Source organism: Falco peregrinus, chromosome 11 (assembly GCF_023634155.1).
Source record: "Falco peregrinus isolate bFalPer1 chromosome 11, bFalPer1.pri, whole genome shotgun sequence".
Lineage (NCBI taxonomy): Eukaryota > Metazoa > Chordata > Aves > Falconiformes > Falconidae > Falco > Falco peregrinus.
The window spans coordinates 1,117,981-1,132,098 of NC_073731.1; the positions used below are offsets into that span (position 1 = coordinate 1,117,981).

General features: G+C 51.0%; 1 long non-coding RNA gene across 2 annotated transcripts in view; it reads right to left on the reverse strand.

The window, feature by feature from the left end:
* Nucleotides 1-12,561, reverse strand: part of LOC114011479 (uncharacterized) — a 36,402-nt gene extending 23,841 nt beyond the window's left edge. For both annotated transcript variants that reach the window (XR_003553385.2, XR_003553384.2), the window contains exon 1: nucleotides 12,000-12,561. This is a non-coding gene — a long non-coding RNA (uncharacterized LOC114011479). The remainder of the gene's footprint in view (nucleotides 1-11,999) is intronic.
* Between the last annotated feature and the right edge of the window lie 1,557 nt (nucleotides 12,562-14,118).

A 14,118-nucleotide genomic window follows, 5' to 3' on the forward strand; every position in this document is an offset into this window, starting at 1 on the left:
CAGAAGGAAAAAATATTATCATCCTTTTCCCCTGTTATGGGCTGAAAATGCTTGCACGGAGCCACCTCTGAAACAGCCATCTTGAGAAATAACCACCCAGTGACTCTTCCTCTCAAAATGTTCTTTGAAACAACACTAAACTGGTGTTCCCTTCCCAAACAGCAAGTAAATTGACTTTCAATCAAAGGAAAAAAAAAACCCAACCAAACCCACCCAAAACCCCAGCCACCCACCCCAAGCAACCAGGGCTCTACTTTGAGCTCCGGGTTGACATTTTCAGCTCACCTAAATGACTTAGGAGCATAAGTCCTGGAGACTCTCAAGGCTCCTAGGGATCCAATTTTAAAAGATATTTACATGCCGAGATGGCCAGTATCCAGGGAGCATTTATAGAATAGCCTGGCACTGCCTCAGACCCCACTAAAACTTGAGACACCCTTTACAAACCTGGCCCCTCACTCACTTTGCAGAATAAAACCTGGGGGCCTGGAAGAATCTGGGGGCAGGGGGGGTTGACATTTCCTCCTGTGGTAACTTACGGGGTGGGGGTGGGGGTGTTTGGGTTTGGGGTTGTTGTGGGGTTTTTGGTTGGTTGTTGGTTGGGGGTTTTTGTTTTTTTTAAAATAAAAAGCCTCTTGGTTTAGCAAATATCATCTCTTGGCTGAAAACACTGGGGGATTTGGAAATACAAGGAGACTGGGAGGGAATCAAAAAAAAAAAGCAGCCTGTTTCCAGTGAAGATGCTTCAGTATAGCTTCATCTGCTCGGTTTTGGCTTCCCTTTGCCTTCAAGGCTGGCAAAGTCATCGCTAACACATTTCCAGCCTTTGCACAGGTACCTACAAGCAACACCGGGGTGTCTCCTGGCACTCCCCTCTGCAGCTCAGGTCCATAGGGATGCAGCCGCCGAGCCGGGTTTGGAGCCCCAGCATCTCAGGCCACCCGGGAGGATGTTCAGGATCCAGGTGCTGGGGGTAGAGGCGCATTTATGCAACCACATCTCAAATGCACTCAAACATTGCCCAGGAGGGTCAAAAGTTCATACGACCAATGCCAACACCATCGAGTTTTGTTTCCTGCTCAGGAAAGCGGGTGAAGGAAGGAACCGAGGAGAAACAAGAAAGAAGAGAGAAATCCAATAAACGCAGGGGTGAGAAGGGAGAGGGGCAGGCGCTGAGAAAAGCAAACAAGGGCTGCAACAAAAGAAGGAGAAAGGGAACAAGAACCACGGAAAGCAAGAGGATGGCAGGTTAGGAGGAGCCCGAGGGGCGGACGAGGGGCGCGGGGCTGCTTGCACAACTATCTGAAAAGCAACAGCCCGTATGAGGCCACATCGCAGCATTCAGAAGTGTTTGCTGACACTTTTGTCACTATCAGCCCGATTTTTAGCAGGTGTGACTGCACCACCAGTAGCTCTGCCGACCTCTGGGGTGGCCAGCACAGACCTGTGCCCCCAGCCCTGTGGTGCTTTACCTTCCTCAGGGCTCCTATTTTTTTTTTCGCCCACAACAACTCTTAAGGAATCTACTGTGCAAAGGGAAAGAGGTGATCTTTTGGAGACAATCTTACTATTTTTTGTGTGAAATACTTTGTCACTTCCCACCGCCATGTCCTCCACATGACCGAGCTCCCTTTCTCCTCCCAGCCATGGCTGTGCAGGTGGGACCTCCCCAGGGTGTGGGACATCTGCCCCCTCCTCTGCGGGACCTCCCCAGGGTGCGGGACATCTGCCCCCTCCTCTCTGTGCACGGGGAGACTTGGCAGCAGCACATCTCACGATAGATCCCGGCACCACTGGGGAAAGCTTCGTGCTTCCTCCCTGGCCCCCTGCCAGCAAGGTACTCCTTTTTGTGCCTCCTTCTGGCACAGACCCTGGCTGCTCCTTGGGTTTGTGGGGGTGGGATGGTTCATAAGAAGAGAAGAACATGCCCCAGCATGTGTGCAGGCTTTAACGAGGCGCTCATACGTGGGCATGTGCACCTTGGAGGTGGAACAAAGGCTTTATGGCTCTCGCATCGCGCATGGCAGAACCCTGCCAGTGGCCTTCCCCGCGCTCTCCGGCGACCTTGGATCTTTATTGTTTCTGAGAATGGACCCTTTATAGGCTCCAGATGGAAAGTGTAAAATTAATAACCCCTGGTTGGCAAACACCCATATGTTTTCCACCTTCTCCCAAGATACAAGTTGTTTATAGTGACATTTATTTAATGCAAATTAACATATAAATGAAGATACATGGCTCGTCCTAGAGACTTGCAGAAACTGCTTCGTACTGTGTTGTTAAAGCCCATCATGTGTAATGATATAACTGAGGGGAGGGGGCTATAAAATAAAGCATAATATTTTGCTGGGCCAAATCCCCGCTGCAACCCCCAAACACCCCCGGCCACCCACCCCCAACCTGCCCGCAGCAGCAACTGGCCAGCCAGGAGGGTGCACCAGGACCACGCTGCAGGGAAGCAAACAAAAGATGTGGTTTATCTATTTTATTTTTTTTCTAACTTTTCTTTCATTCTCAAGAAACCACAACTTGTTTACCGAAACCTAACTCCTGGCCTAAAGTTGCAAGAAAAGACAGCTTTGATGCCTGGTTTTCAGAAAAAACCACAGCACCTCCAAACTGTAGGAAAGGTTTCCTTTGAAACAATCTCAGTGTTGGGTTTTTTTCTTTCCTGCTTCTTTCTAGGCAGGAGGAATTTCACCAGCCTCCTGTGAGGGCCCTTAACAATATATACCAAGCCAGCCTGAGAGGTGCTAATTGCTTTTTATCTAAATGGACTCTTTCTCCCCATGCCACCAGTGCTTTTGGTGGTGGAAGGAATACAATACGCTATCAAGGAGCGAGATACATGTGTACAAAGGGTATTTACTTGTAGGAGGTTAAAGATACCACACAAAGAAAGCCAGCGCTGCAAGGGTACCCTGTTAACTAGTGATGGATGAACCACCAAAAGAAGACAGGTCTGAAAGTGGGCAGACAAGACCTTCCAGGCCTTATGTGAGCCCACATGCACCTCCTGGAGGTGCAGCCACCAGGACTTGCCAGCAGAGCAGTGGGTTTCCGAGGTCTCGGCCCAAAGCAGGTGGCTCGGTGCAACTACTGGCCACCACCTGGGAATGGGGGTGGCATCAGGTCCACCTGCTTTTCTCGGGCGGCCACGCAGACAGAAGTGCCTGGATGGGTTTTGATCACTTCAGGGCAGTGATGAACATGCTCTCTGCAGGTCATTTGGGTGCCTCAGGACATTGTAGTCCCTTGCTGCGGTGACGTCCTCCTCCCAAAGCAGCCAGGAAAGGTCTTCAGAAAGTCAGGGACCAGCCTGCATGGTGGGAGCAGAGGGGCAGGGTGGGGTGAGCCTGGCACTGTCACTTCTTCATAAAAAACAACTCCAGGGTTACATACCACTTGTCCACCACTGACCTTAGTTAAACCAGTGCAAGTCTCTTAATTCAAAAGCCACCCTAAGCCTTTAAAAACTGTTGACTTTCCAGAAAAGCAGGAAGCAGGTAAACACGGCAATTGGCTGCTCTTTCTACTGCCCACATATCACCATAAGGCGGGGGGGGGGGGGGGGGGGGGGGGGGTGTATGCGGGGAGCAGAATTCTATTAGGCTTTTATTTAACATGAATTTGAATGTATTCCAGGTCACTGATCACATAAGCAATCATGATACGAGTAATAAAGAAGTTCCTACCATACCTTTATTTGCTTTCTATCTGTAATAAATCTTTATCACACACCATGCTGATTGCAACAGTATCACTTCCTTTTTTCACCCTCCCATCCTTTTTTTTTTTTTTTAATAGAACAGCAAAAAAACCCTTTATGCATCTGCAAGCACATCCCAAACCCTCTACTTCACCGTGCTGCTGAACAGCTGGGGTTGGGAGAGCATTCTGGGTCACGGTTATTTCCCAAAAGGCTGCTGATGAGGCCAGGGCAGGCAGGGATGTTGCAATACCCAGGGTGACTTTCTCCAGGTCCTTCAGCCGGACCGTGACAACCCCGCACAGGTTGCAGAGCTCAGCGTGCCTCCTCGCAGCTTGCTTGCAAGCTGTGCCCATCCCCGCCTGCCTCTGGACCCTATCCAGGCTCTCCATGCCCTCTCCAGGGCACAGATCCCAGGGTAAGGCAGAACATCCTCTCCCATGGTCATGGGGATTCACGGCATCACCCTCCCTGCCACAGCTCAGCATGTCCCTCTTTGCGCCCCTAGGTCTCACCCTGCAAGAGGTGGGTGCTGCGGGAGCTGCACCCAGGTTTGCAGGTACTGACACACACAGGCAAGTCCTGTCACATGTGCTGGGAGGTGGACGCCAGCCAGCGCTCCCCAGCTCTGCCTGCACAGAATGAGGTGCCGTTCTGGCAGAGGATGGTTCTCACTACCTCTCCGTGCCATCCCAAGTACCAGCCCGACAAAGAGTCATCCTCAGCCCAAATGAGCCAGGTAGAGATGGGTTCAAACACAGAGAGCCCCTGGGAATCACCCCACGGACAGCAGCCGGGGGCAGAGGCCCAGCCCCCCTGGTGCCCACAGGCTTATAAACTGTCATGGGACAAAGCCAAGCGAATCCCGCTCGGAGGGTCCGTAGTCGCGGGGACCCCAGGAGAGAGCTGTGATATTTACAAGTACGTCAGCAACTGTTCTACCAGAAGGAAGATTTGGATCTGCATCATCTTTGCATGATGCTGGGAAGTATTGACCTGCAAACTTTCTTGAGAAAGAGCCACAAAAATGGTTTTACTCAAGATCCAATGATGACCCTGGGCTAGAGGGGTCCAGCACGCCCCAGACCCAAGCTTTTCTCTGCTAGGAAGCTTTTCCCTTCCGGTAAACCAAAAGCAGGGGATCAAAGGGAGATCTAGTGAGACTTCCAGAACCCGCCTGATGGCACGGAGGATTTGCAGAGGGAAGAGAACATGACACCCAGCTCTGTCAAAATCACACACAAGGGAGGTCATGGCAGTATGAGAACCAAGCCACGTCACGGATTACTTGCTTGGCAGAAAAGCAAAGGAAGCGAGTGGATAGGCACATTTCTGTGTGCCGAAAGATGCATTGCTGCCGCATTCAGCACCAGCAGCGTGCATCGCCGTGAGCTGCAGCGTGGGCAATGGTAAGGTGAGGTCTGCAGCAAGCAGGCTGCTTGTGGTACACTGCACAGGGACAGGTGGAGGAGTGTGTATTCAAAAGATAGCCACCAAAACCAGTTTAATCGCTGCTGGAATAATGAGGAATAAAAACAGATAGGAAGAAATTTCTATCTAGAAAAAAAAATAATCAGCAACTGCAACTATTCAGCTTAGAGAGGAGGCAAAGGAAGGGTTAAACTCTACCTGTGCATCTGCTACAGATGGTAAACCAAAGATTTATTTTTGGCCTCTCCAAACTCAGAAATAAGGGGGCATTCCCTGACACTGGGTGGAAGTAAGTCTGTAGCGGGTAAAGGAAGCGTTTGGGGTTCCCCCCCCCCGGTGCAATACTACTTGTGAAATCCATTTCTATGAATTCTAACATCAATCTGAAAAACCTTACTGTAATTCATAAAATGCCAGACATGGCTCTTTCTAGCAAGCATCCACAATCTCATTAGAAACAATAAAATCTCCCAAACTACAGAATATTTAGGTCTTCAAAAAATATGCAAAAAACCTCAAAAGCCAGAAGTTACAACAAACCACTCCTGTTGATTCTTTTTTGCTGGAAAACAAAGTTCCAACAGCAAAAGCTTTGCTTTGAGAAGAAAATCGCTTTTTGAGTTTCTCTTTCAACAGCCATGCGAAGCCCTAGCTCAGCTTCCAGGTTGGGCAGGCTTGCAGGGCAAAGGTGTTGGCAGAAGACCCCATCACGGATGGCATCGGGCTCCCCAGGGTGGGTTTCCAGTGTCCAGAGGTGGGACGTGCCCCCAGCACCCCAGCTTTAATACACTCCAAGATATGGGGTATCTCGAAGGGGATGACACCATGTGTGCAGGTCAGAGCTTCCCCAGCCTCCATGTCACCATCCCCAACTCCTTCAGCAAACGCCGCCTGAGCAGTTTCTCACTCTTCCCAGCATCATGCTTCCTGGATCCCATTCTCCCTTGGCCCCTCATGCTTAATTTGTCTCATTTGGATGATTTGCATCCAAATCTCCCAAATTTTGTCCTTTCATTCTCGAGCATACAATGTTAGTTCCTGCTAATGCAAGGGCATCAACTGCCTTCATCTTTCCCTATTTAATGATATTTATCCACCATCGCATGGGAGAGAAATTGGCTGCAGCTCAATTTGGCAAAATAAATTGGTACCAGTTCAAGCATAATCTCACTAAATACACAGACTTTAATTTCCCCCCTAAGTGAACTATGCTGCATCTGCAATCATTGTCCTTGGTACAAAATCTGGACACTGGTTTCAAACTCCTGCCTTTTTCACTGCTCACAGAAATCCACCTTCTGCCTGAGCTGCCTTCTCGCTCAGTGCCATCAAATGTTTGCCCTGTGATGCCATCGCAAGGGCAGGTTTGTGGGCACAGGGCTGCTCCGCTGCAGCCCCCTGACGATGCCAGCCAGTAGCCAACCCACAGTAACTTTTTGCTTATACAACTTTAATCCACTTTATACTTAAGTCACTTGATCCAAGGCAATGGATGCTGCCACCACCAAGTTACCCAACACTTGCCAGAGGCTGCGACTGGTCTCCCAGGTGCTTACTGGCACAGGGACCTTGCCGGGCTCAACGCATGGCTGCAGCAAAGGCTCAGCGCAGGCCCAAAGAAAACTCTTGGACATTGCAGGTTTGGATCCTCCTCCCTTTGGGGGAGTCATCCCATTTTGCAGGAGGATCAGGCTTTTCTCCACAATGATAAAACTGCAGGAGCTCCAGCTGCACCACCAGCCTTGGCATTGCATGGCCAACCTTCTTATCACCCACCGCCTCTGGCAGTGCCCTAAAGCTGAAGCCCTCAGGGGTCTACAGCGGTGTGGATTATTGCAGCCCCTCTCCTGCCGTTAGCTGGAAGAGCCCATGGGGGCTGCCATCCGGATTACCCGGCCCCTGAAAGGCTGCAAATCCCTCCTTTGGAAAGGCAGGACTCTTCACTTCTCCTTCACAGGCCTGAAGAGGAGGCAGCATTTAAATTCAATAGCACAGCTTGGGTACAATTTCACCCCTGTTGTTGTTAATTGCCTGAATATCGGGCAGGCTGATACAGTGATTATTTGTAGACATTTATACCATCCCAGGCCTTCTTTTTTACAACTTTATTTCATTTTCTGCTGTTTACTCAATGTACCTTTATCATCACACGCTGATAGTCTGTTCTTTATTGCCCCGCTGTGATTGCAAGGAGTCCAAGCATAGTGCAATAACACACATATATAAATATTTGAACAGGAAAAGAAAGTCTGTCTGATTTGCACTATGGAAGGAATAAATTAAAACAAATAATACCACTAGAGGGACCTTCACTCTGAACAGCGGCACCGGGGAGGTCACACACACAGTCCAAGGTGTAAGTCCCAGCAAGTGATGGCAAAAACCCCCCAAGCCACCCTCGTGCCCTGCGGCTGCCCAGCCCAGAGCCCTTCCCTTCTCCCCCTCAGTGCCACGCTGCTCCAGGCTGATTAGAAACCACAGTCACAGCACCCCGCGCATGTTTGCAGGACTTTGTGTTTGCTGAGGATCACTAAAATAATTCCACTTGAGCACAATAAATGCGTTTTGTTTTTGCAGTTAAAGACCTGAGTAGTTTTAATTAGTTTACTTGGGTCTTTTGCATTCAGTCCCCATGCAGCGTTGCGGGTTCAAAGAAGAGCCTTTCTGTGTTTTTTCCCTTTTCTTCTCTTTTCTTTTCTCTGTCTCTCTCTCTTTTAACGCTGCGTGTGAATAGTTGAAGACAGGAGCGAAAGGCACTGGACTTAGAAAGTAAAATCTCCAGGAAGGAAAAATGGAGGCAAACACAGGAGCTAATTTAGGCAGGCATAGCTGGTGTTGTTTGTGGTTGTCCCTGACAGCGCTGCTGACTCGAAAGCACCTGTGTTTGCTCACTAGCTTTCCCCAATCTGCTAGAAAATGGCCCAAGCATGTCACATGGCAGCGAGATAGTCCAAGCGCCATGGGAATAAAAAAGCCTGAGCTTTTAGCAGAGTTAATCATTAATGCGCCTTTTCTTTGTCCCATTCAGGAGTGCTGACAAGCGCTTTGATATTTCATATTTGCCATCAGGTCAGCGGCAGCCATAGCCAGGTACTAATGAACAGCCTGGCTCACGCCTCCCTGTTCCACCGCCCGCTCGCCGGCTGCAGATTTCCCTTCACCTGCCCTCGACTCCTCTGCCTATGCTCCTGTGTGCGTGTACACCCCTGCATGTATATATAACCTTTTCCAGCTGGGTTGCGCTCCCAGCAGGTCCAAGTCCATACGCAGAAGACTGCCTGCGATTTTACACCAGCAAGAGTGCAGCTTCCTCTGCTCCAGCCTCGGGCTCTTTCATCCTTCCTTTGGGATAAAATCCAGAGCTAGCACAGTTGAGACGTCAGCCACCCCCGAGCAGGCAGCTCATATGCTCCATATTGGTCATCTGAATACAGCGCTTTGTATTTCTTAGCAGCTGTCAATTTGTGTGTGTGCGTGCGCTTTGGGGTTGAGCAAATAATCCCCCGCAAATAATGTATGGATGGGGAGGAATGCAGACTGCCTCGCTCCTCTCCTCCCCCCGCCCCAGTGTCACCAAGGGCCTTGACTATTTTCTGCACTGCATTTATTTTTCCAAATTGTTTGCCAAGGGCCAGATTCTTCCAGGTGTTGGGGGAAGGAGGGCGTGGGGTTTAGGACCTGACCTCTTACAGATGTGGTTTAGAGGAGAGCGAACAGTCTCCCTTCCTGGGCACAGCAATAAAGGCACCAGTGGCCAGTTCTTCTTTCTCCGACTTAGCAAGTAAAACACATTTGTTTGTGCCCGTTTTGAATGGAAACGCCCATTCTGCCATGCAAAGGACATGCGGGTCCCCCAGCCCCCATAAAGCTGCTGGAGGAAGGTGATTTGTGCCAACTTAAATGAGAATCACAGTCAAACTTCAAGGTGCTCGAACTTTTCCCTTGACTCCGTCAAACCCTGACAGTACGCTTTGCTCATCTGCCCCGACAGCGGAGCCTGCCAAAACCACGCAGTGATGGAGGGAGGATGGTGCCAAGGGTCTTCTCAGTGCTTTGTCCCTCCATTCACACCACCCAGATATGGAAATCCAGTTGACAGCGCCCCCTCCCCAGCCATGCTCCCAGCTGGAAAGCTTTCACTCCCAGTGCCTTACTGATTCTGTAGCTGACAGCCACCCGTGCGATGGCCACTGAAGGAACAAATGCTTCCTATTAACTGCAGCAGCATGCAAGGGGGCATTTCATATTGCATTTAAACATGGGCAGGCAGAAAAAGCCCTTGCTCAGCCACAGCCCCTTTTCGCTCCACAGTTATTTCCAGGTTCAGACACTCAAGTACCTTTAAGGACTTCATGCAAGTGAGGTTTTCCTCTAGGACCCCTGCAGCTAGGAAGCACATGAAATGCCAAATCTAACAAGCAATTAAATGATTCTTTATAGCTTTTTGGTCCCCTGCTGCTGAGACATGCAACCTGCATCCCTCTTGGTCTCAGAGGGCTGCCTATGGAGGCTGGACGGGGTGCGTTGGAAAAAATACAGTGGGTTCCTCCTTTTGCTCCATGGATTTATGTGCTTCTCACCCTGGGATGCCTGTAGCTGAACTGTTGAAGGGGCAACCAGGGCTTGCAAACCATCCTCCTGGCAAGAGGGGACACAGGAGCTGCACCCAGGAGGTGCAAGGCAGCTCAGAAGTTTCTACCCAAGCAGTTTTTTGGCCCAAGGAGCCCTGCCACCATGTTCCTTGTGGACTTGGCACACCCCAAAGCCACCAGAGGAATGTGGGGCCAGGTCACCAGCTCCTCATGCCACTTGGGTTTGGTTTTTTTTCCCATATCAAGGAGGAAACTCCTTTAAATGCCATAGATTTGTAAAGGCCAGCGAATGGTGACTCACAGAGATAAAGTTCCCAAGGACATTGAAGGAGCCTGGAAGCCTTGGTACCACAGGCTTCCTATGGACTGAGCTGTGTCTGGAGAAGTTGCCAAGGTCACCAATATTCAGAGAGAACCCCAGTACTGGCTTAGGTCTCTAGTGCCTCATGGGGTGAAGCAGTGCATGTGATGAGGCACCTGCACCATCAATTCTGCAGGTGATGCAGGTGTTGCCTGTAGCACTGAGCTCAGGGGGGCACTTGTGGGCTTAGGTGAGGGAAAAATGTACCTAAGAACATAAGCATCACCTGGTCTGGTCAGGCCAGAGGAGCAGATGGTCCACACCTGGCCTTTCAGTAGTAAATAGATATCTAGAGAAGCTGAGAAGGACAGGATACGTGCAGTAATATTTTTCCCCAAACACTCATCCTCACACCTAGAGACCCCAAAAGCTGAGGGACAGGGGAGATTTTGCATGCAATAGTCCCTGTAAACATAACCAGCCCCTTTCTAAACACAGGTACCTATAGCATCAATAGACATACTTCATTCTGAAGTACCCCTGGCGTGAGAGCCCGTGTGCCACAGTTTGTGTCATGCACACGGGAACATGTCTCAAATTCAGAGCCAGCACCCCAGCCCGCAGCCAGATTCCCTCAAGACTGGGTAAATATTGCAGCGCCAAGGCCACCGAAAGCTTTGATCTCCACTTTGCCTTTTGAAACATCCAAGTAGGTACAGCTTTTTTTGCAACAAAGGTCTAACAGAACAGCTAAACCAAAGAATGCAACTTAAAATACTCCTGCGTAGCTTAAGAGCCAGCTCACATCCCTCGGAGGCAAGGAAACCACTCCTGCACACAGCCATGAGGGCAGACCTCAGAGGGCACTCCTGTCCCTGCGAAATGCCTGCGCGCTCACGTCACAGCCCAGTGCTGTGGGCAACAGCCGTGAGGTTTAACACGCTCAGAGCCACAGCTCCTGCGCCCCCAACCTGCGCGTCACACGAGGTCAGGATCAGTCCCCTTAATGACTTGTGCTTCTTTACTCCTTTCCTTTTAACTTTTAAAAACAGCAATGTAAACTTTTTGAAAACAAATTCAGGCCATAGGAAGCACCCAGGCACCAGACCACACCAGGCAGGGTAGAGACCCCTGCCCCAGAGGGCAAAACCAGAACCCGGCACTTGCTGCTACTCACAGGAACATCTCCCCACCTTGGAGCCACCACGAAGGCACCAGCTACTGCTGCTGCATCCCAGGTGGGTGAGGACTCCTGGTCCCTCTTTGTAGGGTGGGGCTCTCCGGGACTGGCCAAGAGGAGGGCTGCACCAGTGTTTGCACTCCCTTCTCCAAAATTCCAGCACTGTGGAGGTGGGAAGGGGCCTCTGGAGCTCTGCCCAGCCAGCCTGTCGCTCTCCACATCCTCCTGCCCAAAGCTGGCAGTGGCGTTTGATTTGCAGCTCTTGCTTTGCTGGGTTGTGGAGGTGATGCAGCGTGCTCTGCTCCCAGTTAAAGCTTCCAGAGAGCTAGGGGAGAAAGTCTCACTGCTCTCTGTGAGCCTTAGCTTGGAGCTGGCTATGCCTTCCAGCTGCAGATGCAGAGCTGCAGGGCACAGCCATGAGGTTAACGCAAGGCTGGAATGAGAAGCCGATGTGCGTTGCAGGCAGGGACCAGGGCTGGCCATCAAGCTGCTCAGAAACATTGAGGAATGACTGAACTGTGGTGTAGGATGAGTCCCCCAGGGAGAAAATCCGGGGTGCTAAAAAGCTCTTTAATCTGGTGGGGAGAAGATAAATGGGAACCAGTCGGCAGGACCTGCTCCCAGGCATACCCACACTGGAAGCAGAGCACAGCTTTCTAGTAGCAGAAGTGATTAATGAGCACAGCAGACTAATTATGGTCCTCTCTGGCCACAAAGCTCTAATCTAAGAGGCGTTCTTAATGAACTCCTGAGGCTGCGATTGGACTTCTAGGGTAAATCACTTACATTTTAACACAGACGTAGGAAACTGGTCTCCGAGTTAGCAACCAAAGCTCATTCATAATTGCTTGTTTAAATATTTTTCCTTCTTCATCGCTGCAGTCAATTTGCCGTGTGCATCCTATGCAGAGGTGAAGCCAGCCAAAAAGGAAGCTTTCCTGGAAAAATAACAAAGGTACTTTCAGCTACAGAAATCCCCATCTCGAATCCAAACAGGGAAGCCTCTGTCCCTTGCCAGTGTAGGCAGGGTTTCCGCCTGCCTGTTATTTGACATAGCAGAAGAGTTAGCTTAGGCAGGGGAAGGGGAAGGGGCCGCTTCTCCTGCTGCAGGGTGGAAATCCTTGTCTTTCTAGGTGCTCTTCCCAAGCTCAAGTCTCGCGCTCGGTGCTGACGGGCTATTTATTAGTCCCTGCATTTCCTCGCGAGGGCGGATAATAGCTGAAGCAATGCAAACACCCGGGGAGCAGGCTGTGGGCAGACCGGGCAGCACTGCCTGTCGATGGCGTGCCGCATGGAAAAGCCCTGTCACCCCCTGTTAGCTGCTTTGGTTTTGACTGCAGGAACGAAAAGCCTGGTTCATGAAGCTGGGGGCTCGGGTGCCGTCTTCCCGCTGTTTGCATGGCTCTTTCCTGCAAGTTTGGGGCGCAAAGAGAAGGGATGGGAGGATGTTCCCCTGCCCCCCTGCTCGCCCATGCACAGCAGGCTGCATCCAACCTGCCAGAGCAAGGCAGGGGCACGCAAGAGAGAGGGGCTGTCCTGCCAAGCTCGGGCAGGGACGTGTCCACAGCATCCTGAGGATCAGTCCCTCAGCACCAAAAGGATGCCGAGCCAATGAATGAATCTGAACCCTTCCTAGCATTGTTAGTGACCTTCTCGGTGACCCAGAGCTACTCGGTTAACCTCTCATGATAATGAGATAATGAGAGCCTCCGATGGGTAAATATGCAATTACAGGGGCTGCTTCAAGAGGGCAGGGGTGGCCGGGCAGTGGCTGCTGCAACTCATCGTGTGTGCAGGTAAGTCCCAGGCACCCTCCAGCTCAATTACTGGGGAAGAAAAGCATCTTTGCCCCCATGGCAAAGCAGGCCAGAAGGAGCCACGTGCTCAGATGAGGTACAGCAGGTACATCTGCCTGGGTCAGTGGGCCAGGCGTGTTTGCTTTCCTATCTTCTATTATTAATAAGGAGCTGGACATTTCCCATGACGCTCATTATAGCCAAGAGAGAGGAGAGGACGAGCAGCACAAATGTGCTGCAGGAATGCCCAGGTTTTGCTCAAATAAAGCTTTTTAAGCTCCTTTCTGCACTTGGAGGGGATGTATCTGACATTGCCGAAATCAGGGGGCTTCAGTAATGGAAGGTCACGCAGTCACAGCTGCCCCCACCATCCTGCAGCACCCTGGGCTTATTCTCACCCACCTGCAAGGGCATCCAGACCCGCTGCATGCCCTCTCCTTCACGCCACTGGGTCTAGGAAGAAAGGGCTTGGCTCACTTGCAGGCAGGCATCGGTCATCTTTACATGCAGCACAAACATTTTCATGGCAGACCCCTTTCCAAGGGGATGTTTCACAGGCTCAAGAGGATGCAGAGGTGGTGTGGGAGTGCTGGGGCATCTCTAGGTGATGCTTGTGACCTACCACTCCCCTGTCATGAGAAATGAGCAGAGCAAATAAAACAAGTACCGGTTTTGAAATAGACAGGATGATCTTTTGGGGTTTTTTCACCGGGTGCTTGGGTGGATCTCAGTGCCACAGGGTATGGATGTGACCGGCAGTATGAATGACCATCCTGAACAATAGCTAAGATGAGGCAAGTCACAGAGAGCAGGTCCGTCAAGGGTGGTTAGCCCCAGGACACCAGCATCTTGTTAAAAAGCCTGAAGCAGCACACAAAATAGCTTAGAGACCTGCCTTGGCACACAGGGATGGAAGGGACCAGAGCTGGGGGACTCCTGTGGGTGCTGGCCGTCCTCCCTCCCCGCCAGGGTGGCTGGCTCCTTGCTGCGCAAACACGGCCAGGCAAGATAAGACGTGTGTGCACAGCACTCTGCCAGGAATTCGGGGCTCAGCCCCCCGCCGTGACCGCCTTCCCGACAGCCGCCTTCGCCCGGCTCGCTGCCCGCAC